Source organism: Piliocolobus tephrosceles, chromosome 5 (genome assembly GCF_002776525.5).
Source record: "Piliocolobus tephrosceles isolate RC106 chromosome 5, ASM277652v3, whole genome shotgun sequence".
NCBI lineage: Eukaryota > Metazoa > Chordata > Mammalia > Primates > Cercopithecidae > Piliocolobus > Piliocolobus tephrosceles.
The window spans coordinates 60,972,937-60,982,368 of NC_045438.1; the positions used below are offsets into that span (position 1 = coordinate 60,972,937).

Consider the following 9,432-nt stretch of genomic DNA (forward strand, 5'->3'; position numbering starts at 1 on the left):
TTATTCCTGTCTATGTGTCCATGTGTTCTCATGATTTAGCTCCCACTTATAAGTTAGAACATGTGGTATTTGGTTTTCTATTCCTGTTAGTTTGCTAAGGATAATGACCTCCAGATCCATCCATGCTCCTGCAAAGGACATGATCTCATTGTTTTTTATGGCATAGTACATGGTGTATATGCACCACATTTTCTTTATCCAATATGCCATTGAGGGGCATTTAGGTTGATTCCACATCCTGGCTATTTGAATAGTGCTGTCATCAACATTCGAGTGCCTGTGTCTTTATGGTAGAACGATTTATATTCCTTTGGGTATATACCCAGTAATGGCATTGCAGGGTTGAATGGTAGTTCTGTTTTTAGCTCTTTGAGGAATTGCCACATTGCTTTCTTCAATGGTTGAACTAATTTACACTTCCACCAACAGTGTATAAGCATTTGTTTCTCCACAACTTCACCAGCGTCCATTTTTTTTTAACTTTTTAGTAATAGCCATTCTGATTGGTGTGAGATGGCATCTCATTGTGGTTTTAATTTGCATTTCTCTAATGATCAGTGATATTGAGCTTTTTTCCATATGTTGGCCACATGTATGTCTTCTTTGAAAACTGTTTGTTCATGTTCTTTTCACACTTTTTAATGGGGTTGCTTTTTTCTTCTAAATTTGTTGAAGTTTCTTATAGATGTTGGAAATTAGACCTTTGTCCAATGCATAGTTTGCAAATATTTTCTTCCATTCTGTAGGTTGTCTGTTTACTCTGTTGATAGTTTCTTTTCATCTGCAGAAGCTTTTAAGTTTAATTAGATCCCATTTATCAACTTTTGTTTTTGTTGCAATTGCTTTTGGAATCTTCATTATGAAACCTTTGCCAGTTCCTGTGTTGAGAATGGTATTGTCTAGGTTGTCTTCCAGAATTTTTGTAGTTTTGGGTTTTACATTTAAGTCTTTAATCCATCTTGAGTTGATTTTTGTATATGGTGTAAAGAAGGGGTCCAGTTTCAATCTTCTGGCTAGCCAGCTCTCCTAGCACTGTGTATTGAATAGGAAGTCCTTTCCTCATTGCTTGTTTTTGTCAGCTTGGTCAAGGATCAGATGGTTAGAGATGTGCAGTCTTATTTCTGGGGTCTCTATTCTGTTCCACTCGTCTATGTCTGTTCTTGTACAAGTACCATGGCGTTTTGGTTACTGTAGCCCTGTAGTATAGAGTATAGTTTGAAATTGGGTAACATGATACCTCCAGCTTTCTTGTTTTTTTGTTTTTGTTTAGCTTAGAACTGCATTTGCTATTCAGGTTTTTTTTTGTTGTTGTTGTTCCATATGTATTTTTAAATAGTTTTTTCTAGTTCTGTGAAGAATGTCATTAATAGTTTGATAGGATTAGCATTGGATCTGTAAATGGCTTTGGGCAATGTGGCCATTTTAATGATATTAATTCTTTCTATCCATAAGCATGAAATGTTTGTCCATTGGTTTGTGTCATCTCTGATTTCTTGGAGCAGTGTTTTGTAATTCTCATTGTAGAGATCTTTCACCTCCCTGATTAGCTGTATTCCCAGACTTTTTGTTCTTTTGGTGGCAATGGTGAATGGGATTTCATTCCTGATTTGGACCTCGGCTTGGCTGTTGTTGGTATATAGGAATATTAGTGATTTTTGTACATGATTTTGTATCCTGAAACTTTGCTGAAGTCGTTTATCAGCTGAAGGAGTTTTGAGCCAAGACTATGAGGTTTTCTAGATATAGAATCATGTCGTCTACACACAGGGATAGTTTGACTCCCTCTCTTTCTGTTCGGATGCCTTTATTTCTCTCCTTTGCCTGATTTCTCTGGCCAGGACTTCCAATACTATGTTGAATATGAATGATGAGAAGGCATCCTTGTCTTGTGCCAGTTTTCAAGGGGAATACTTTCAGCTTTTGCCCATTCAGTATGATGTTGAGTGTGGGTTTGTCATAAATTGTTCTTATTATTTTGAGGTATGTTCCTTCAGTACCTAGCATATTGAGAGTTTTTATCACGAAGGGATGTTGAATTTTATCAAAAGCCTTTTCTGTATCTATTGAGATAATCACATGGTTTTTGTCTTTAGTTCTGTTCGTGTGATGAAGCACATTTATTGATTTGCATATGTTGAACCAACCTTGTAGCACAAGGATAAATCTTACTTGATCATGTGAATTGGCTTTTTGATGTGCTACTGGATTTGGTTTGCAAGTCTTTCATTGAGGATTTTTGCATCAATGTTCATTACAGATATTGACCTGAAGTTTTCTTTTTTTGTTGGGTCTCTGTCAGGTTTTGGTATCAGGATGATGCTGGCCTCATAGAATAAGTTGGGGAGGAATTTGTTCTCTGCAGTGTTTTGGAACAGTTTTAGTAGAAATGATACCAGCTTTTCTTTGTGTATCTGGTAGAATTCGCCTATGAATCCATCTGGTCCTTGATGGATTGGTAGGTAGGCTATTTATTACTGATTCAATTTTGGAGTTCATTATTGGTCTGTTTGGGGAATCAGTTTCTTCCTGGGTCAGTCTTGGAAGGGTGTCTGTGTCTAGGAATTTATCCATGTCTTCTAGGTTTTCTAGTTTGTGTGCATAGAGGTGTTCTTAGTGGTCTATGATGGTTGTTTGTATCTCTGTCAAGTCAGTGCTAACATTCCCTTTGTCATTTCTAATTGTGTTTATTTAGATCTTCTCTCTTTTCTCATTTGTTAGTCTAGCTAGCAGCCTATCTATCTTACTATTTTTTTCAAAAAGCAACTACTAGATTCATTGATCTTTTGAGTGGTTTTTTATATTTCAATCTCCTCCAGTTCAGCTCTGATTTTGGTTATTTCTTGTCTTCTGCTATCTTTGGGGTTGATTCACTCTTGCTTCTCTAGTTCTCTTAGTTGCAATGTTAGGTTGTTCATGTGAGATATTTCTAAGGTTTTGATGTGGGCATTTAGTGCTAAAAATTTCCCTCTTAACACTGCCTTAGCCATGTGCCAGAAATTCTAGTATGTTGCATTCTTATGAGTTTCAAACAACTTATTGATTTCTGCCTTAATGTCATTATTTACCCAAAAGTCATTCAGGAGCAGGTTGTTTAATTTCCATGTAATTGCATGGTTTTGAGTGACATGGAGAGTTCTACAGAGGTCGATTAGATCCATTTGGTTGAATTTTGAGTTCAGGTCCTGAATATCTTTGTTAATTTTTTTTGTTTATTTTTCAGATGGAGTCTTGCTCTGTCATCCAGACTGGAGTGCAGTGGTGTGATCTCAGCTCACGGCAAGCTCTGCCTCTCAGGTTCATGCTATTCTCCTGCCTCAGCCTCCTGAGTATCTGGGACTACAGGTGCCCACCACCATGCCTGGCTAATTTTTTTTTTTTTTTTTTTTTGTATTTTTAGTAAAGACGAGGTTTCACCATGTTAGATAGGATTATCCCGATCTCCTGACCTTGTGATCTGCCTGCCTCGGCCTCCCAAAGTGCTGGGATTACAGGCATAAGCCACCACACCCTGCCTACCTTTGTTAATTTTCTGCCTTGATGATATGTCTAATACTGCCAGTTGAGCGGTGAAGTCTCCCTTTACTATTGTGTGGGAGTCTAAGTCTCTTTGTGGGTCTCTAAGAATTTGCTTTATGAATCTGGGTACTCCTGTGTTGGGTGCATATATATTTAGGATAGTTAGGTCTTCTTGTTGAATTGAACCCTTTACCATTATGTAATGCTCTTGTCTTTTCTTATCTTTGTTGATTCAAAGTCTGTTTTGTCTGAAATTAGGATTGCAACCCTTGATTTTTTTTCTGATTTTCTTTGGCTTGGTAGATTTTCCTCCATCTTTTGATTTTGAGTCTATGGGTGGCATTGCATGTGAGATGGATCTCTTGAAGACAGCATACCATTAGGTCTTGCTTTTTAATCCTGCTTACAACTCTGTGCCCTTTAAATGAGTCATTTAGCCTATTTACTTTCAAGGTTAGTATTGATATGTGTGGATTTGATCCTATCTAGGTGTTGCTGGATGGTTATTATGCCAGCTGGTTTGTGTGGTTGCTTTATAGTGTTATTGGTCTGTGTACTTAAGTGTGTTTTTGTATTGACTGGTAATGGTCTTTTCTTTCCATATTTGGTGCTCCTTTCAAGATCTCTCGTAAGGTAGATCTGGTGGTAACAAAGTCCCTCAGCATTTGCTTATCTGCAAAGGATTTTATTTCTCCTTTGCTGAGGAAGCAGGATATGAAATTCTTCGCTTGATGTAAAATTCCTGGTTGAAGATTTTTTCTTTAATAATGTTGACAGTTCTCTTTCCCATCTTGCAAGATGGCGGGTGAAAAAGTTGAGAAGCCAGATACTAAAGAGAAGAAACCCGAAGCCAAGAAGGCTCATGCTGGTGGTAAGGTGAAAAAGGGTAACCTCAAGGCTAAGAAGCCCAAGAAGGGGAAGCCCCATTGCAGCCGCAACCCTGTCCTTGTCAGAGGAATTGGCTGGTATTCCCGATCTGCCATGTATTCCAGAAAAGCCATGTACAAGAGGAAGTACTCAGCCGCTAAATCCAAGATTGAAAAGAAAAAGAAGGAGAAGGTTCTTGCAACTCTTACAAAACCAGTTGGTGGTGACAAGAACGGCGGTACCCAGGTGGTTAAACTTCGCAAAATGCCTAGATATTATCCTACTGAAGATGTGCCTCGAAAGCTGTTGAGCCATGGCAAAAAACCCTTCAGTCAGCACGTGAGAAAACTGCGAGCCAGCATTACCCCCGGGACCATTCTGATCATCCTCACTGGACGCCACAGGGGCAAGAGGGTGGTTTTCTTGAAGCAGCTGGCTAGTGGCTTGTTACTTGTGACTGGACCTCTGGTCCTCAATCGAGTTCCTCTACGAAGAACGCACCAGAAATTTGTCATTGCCACCTCAACCAAAATCGATATCAGCAATGTCAAAATCCCAAAACATCTTACTGATGCTTACTTCAAGAAGAAGAAGCTGCGGAAGCCCAGACACCAGGAAGGTGAGATCTTCGACACAGAGAAAGAGAAATACGAGATTACAGAGCAGCGCAAGATTGATCAGAAAGCTGTGGACTCACAAATTCTACCAAAAATCAAAGCTGTTCCTCAGCTCCAGGGCTACCTGCGATCTGTTTTTGCCCTGACGAATGGAATTTATCCTCACAAATTGGTGTTCTAAATGTCTTAAGAACCTCATTAAATAGCTAACTACAAAAAAAATAATAATAATGTTGAATACAGGCTCCTAATATCTTCTGGCTTTTAGGATTTCTGCTGAGAGGTCCGCTGTTAGCCTGGTGGATGGAGTTCCTTTTGTGACTGACCTGCCTTTTCTCTCTAGCTGCCTTAATATTTTTTGTTTCATTTTAACCTTGGAAAATCTGATGATTATGGGGATAATCTTGTATAGAATCTTGTAGGGGTTCTCTGTTATTTCCTGAATTTGACTGTCAGTCTTCCTAACAACGTTGGGGAAGTTTTCATGGACAATATTCTAAAATATGTTTTCCAAGTTGTTTGCTTTCTCCCTGTCCCTTTCACGGATGCTGGAGTTTCATAGATTTGTCCTTTTCATAACCCCACATTTCTTGAAGGTTTTGTTTGATCCTTTTCATTCCTTTTTCATTATTTTTTGTCTGACTGACTTATTTCAGACAGCTAGTCTTCAGGTTCTGAGATTCTTTCCTCAGCATGATCTATTTTACTGTTAATACTTGTGATTGCATTGTGAAATTCTTGTAGTGTGTTTTTCAGCTCTCATAGAGCAGTTAGGTTCTTTTTTATACTGGCTATTTCGTCTTTCAGCTCCTGTGTCATTTTATTATGATTCTTAGTTTCCTTGAATTGGGTTTGCCATTCTCTTGAATATCTCAATGATCTTCATTCCTATCCATATTCTGAACTTTATTTCTGCCATTTCAGCCAACACAGCCTGGTTAAGAACCCTTCTTGGAGTACTAGTGTGATCATTTGGAAGACATAAGACACTCTGGCCATTTGAGTGCTAGAGTTCTTGTGTTAGTTCTTTCTCATCTCTGCATGTGAGTGTTCCTTTAACTGCTGGGCTGTCTGTGATTGAAGTGATCAGAAAGTGGCAGGGTGGTTGTGCTGGAGTCCCAGGTTTGGTGGCCCTTTCCAGTGAGGAGAAGTGAGGACCAGGACCTGTATGCAGAACAGTCTGGCCACTTTACCATTAGGTGGGTGCTCTGTGCTTGGGGTCTGGACCAGCCCCTTGTCCCCATGGACTCTCCAGAACCTGGACACAGCAAGGATGAGGGCTGCAAGACAGCAAAGATGGCAACCTGCCCTCCCACTGGGAGCTCTGTCCCAGGGAGTTGCAAAATTGCTACCAACTCATTAGTCCTGATGTTGGGTGGCTGGAGACCCAGGCCCAGAGAACCCATCCAGAGGAGATATGGGATCAGGGACCCATGTAGCAAACAGTCTGGCCACTTTTCCACAGGGCTGCTGCAGTATGCTGAAGGTCCACTCCAATTTCCAGTCACCTTGGATTTTCCAGCACCTAAAGGTATCAACAGTGAAGCCTACAAACTAGCAAAGATGGCAGCCTGCCCCTCCCTCTGGGAGCTCCATCCAGGAAAGTATGGACGTGTTGCTGGCCCAAGCACACTGGCAGGGTGGTTGTAGACCTCAGTCAGAAGATTCCACCCAGTGAAGAGAAACATGATCCAGTACCCACGTGAAAAAGCAGCCTGGCTTCTTCTCTGTAGAGCTGCTGTGCTGTGCCAGGGGATTGCTCTAGTCCCTAGGCACCTCAGACTTCCTAGAGCCCAAAGGCAACAACAGCTAAGGCCATGAAACAGCAAAGGTGACAGCTTGTCACTCCCCTCCCACTGGGAGTTTTGTCCTAGGGAGACTTGGAACTACTTTCAGCTGGAAAACAAAGGTGGCGAAGGTGACTGGTGACCCCAGTCAGGATGTCCTTCCCAGTGAGAAAAAATGGGTTCAGGGACCCGCATAAAAAAAAGGCAGTCTGACCACTTTTCCATAGGGTAGCTGCACTGAAGGCAACAATGGCTATGGCTGTGAAACACGAAAGATGGCGGCCTGCCCCTCTTTCTGGGAGCTCCATCTCAGAGAGGCATAATGTTGCTCCCAGTGGCTGGCTGGAGTTCCAAGCCAATGGGTTTTATCTTGTGGGATGCTATAGAAGATGGGCCTGCAGACTATGGCTGTTTAGCCCTCTGGATTCAAGCCCTTTCCTAGGGGTATGTGCGGGGATCTAAACTGCTTTGCCAGAGTTGAAGCTGTTTTTGCCAGGAAGCCTGTGTATGCTTTCAAGGACTCAGCCAAATTCTTCAGGGGGACCCTCTTCATATCTCTGGAGTTTTCTCTCTATGCAGCTCTCATTTCTGGTAATCTTTCCTCAAACTCTAACCGCCTTGGCCTCTCTGTAATCTACACTCCATCTCCCAAAGTCAGGGAGTCTACCAGCTCCCGCAGGACCCCTCCCTGCCCTCTCTCAAGGTGGAAAGCTGGGGCATCACAGGACTCCGTCTGTTTCCCTCCTGAGCCCTCCGAGATCGCTTCACTCCCTGGTATCCAATGTCAAAAACATCATTTTCTACATTGGGTCTGTGTGGTCTGTTAGTTGCTTTTGGGAGGAAGGTAAATCTAATCCTTGTTGCTCTGTCTCGGCTGAAGTTTAACACACCCTGCCACTGTCAATGTGTAGAAGCTTCTGCAAGACACTCAGTAGGTTTTCTTAGTTTTGATAGTTTGAGGTTCACTTTTGATTGTGTGTTTTCAAAATAAACCAAAAGGCATAATCACAAATGCTAGTTCCCAGATGGGGAATGAGCTCCAGGCCCTCAGCACCTTTGAGAGCTGTCCCCTCTCTGGCCCTCTCTGCCTGCCTGATTCGGGGTTACTGCCACTGCATTCTCCTTCCCACTGTTCTCTGAGCTAAGAATTACCATCTAAGCACACGGGCTATAGCATCACAGCAGGAAGGTGCAGTGCCTGGCTCTCTGGCTCAGAAACAGTTTATGTCTTGTAAGGTTCACAATCCAGGATGGGGGCCCACGGTGTGCTGGGCTGCAAAAGCCAACTGTGCTTCTCTTTTCAGCTCTGTGTTCTGCAATTTCACATGACTTTGAAAGCAACCTGGTGAGGGTGTTTACACACTGAATTCAGCAAAGGCTACGAATCAGGGCTCTTTTTTTCTAGAGAGCCATTTACCAGCACATTACTATTTATGACCAAAATATGATTTCTTAATAAGCAGTATGCACCTCCTCTGGGAAAAGAAAAGGGGACCTTTTTTGAGCACCTACACTATGCCAGGTAGAGTGCTGGGTACTTCAGATACTAGTGCGATCAGATTTCCTATTTATTTTTGTTTTATGTTTTTTAGCACAATATGGCAAAATTCTGCTTTCATGTCTCCTACACAGGTACCTGAGAGTAGCCTAGGTTTTTACTTTCCAGCTAGTATTGGGAAGTGTCTGAGAGTTCAGAGAGGAAGAAATGACCAAACTCATGAAAAGTGTGCCCATTATCACCTAAGTGGACCCTGAACCCTGGCTTCTTATTGCACCCAACCTCTTTGTGCCTTTAACCCCGACCTCACACCAACATCTGAGGAGAAACAAGAGTTTTTGGAAACATCACTGAATTAAGAATCAGAATGCCTGGGCAGGGTGCAATGGCTCACACCTGTAATCCCAACATTTCGGGAGGCCAAGTCAGGAGGATCACTTGAGCCCAGGAGTTGAAGCCAGCCTGGGCAACATAAGGAGACCCCGTTTCGACAAAAAAAAAAAAAATTTTAAATTAGCAGGGCATAGAGATACATGCCTGCAATCCCAGCTACACTGGAGGCTGAGGTGGGAGGATTGCTTGGGCTAGGAAGTTGAGGCTGCAGTGAGTTGTGATCACACCACTCCTCCAGCCTGGACAACAAAGTGAGACCCTGTCTCAAAAATAAAGAAAAAAAATTAGTTTGCCTGGATTTGATCTCCAACATAATCACTGGCAAGTTATGTGACTGTAAGCAAGAAACGAAGAAGTAATAAAAGTCATCTCTCAGAGCACAGTAGTGTTACTGAAACCTTACTGTAAATGAAAAAGCACCGTGCACTGGGGGAACCTTTTTCATGAAATCCTATGTCCTAACTTGATACGTGACCCCTCTTGCAGGAGACACATCAACTTCTTTCTAGCCAGGAGAGGGAGCCACTGCACACATGGGCCTGGGTCCTAAAGAGGGTGGAGGAGCTTCCAGGGGGTCCTGAATGGCTGTCCTCCCTAGCCTACCCCAGGCTGTGGCTCCAGTCCCTACCTACAGGTCCATCTGGGCTTAGAACAGGAGAGGAGAGGTAACAGGCGGTTTAAATGTGAATTGTTCTTATGCTTCCCCTATCCCATGTATCTTCATTCCCTGCCAGTGTCTCCTGCCCTCCTTTGT

General features: G+C 42.3%; 1 pseudogene across 1 annotated transcript; it reads left to right on the top strand.

Annotated features, from left to right (window-relative positions):
• Nucleotides 1–4,303: 4,303 nt before the first annotated feature.
• LOC111538471 lies at nucleotides 4,304–5,222 on the top strand (annotated as a pseudogene). The gene has a single exon (XR_002730366.2). The product of XR_002730366.2 is annotated as a 60S ribosomal protein L6 pseudogene (transcript).
• Nucleotides 5,223–9,432: the final 4,210 nt, after the last annotated feature.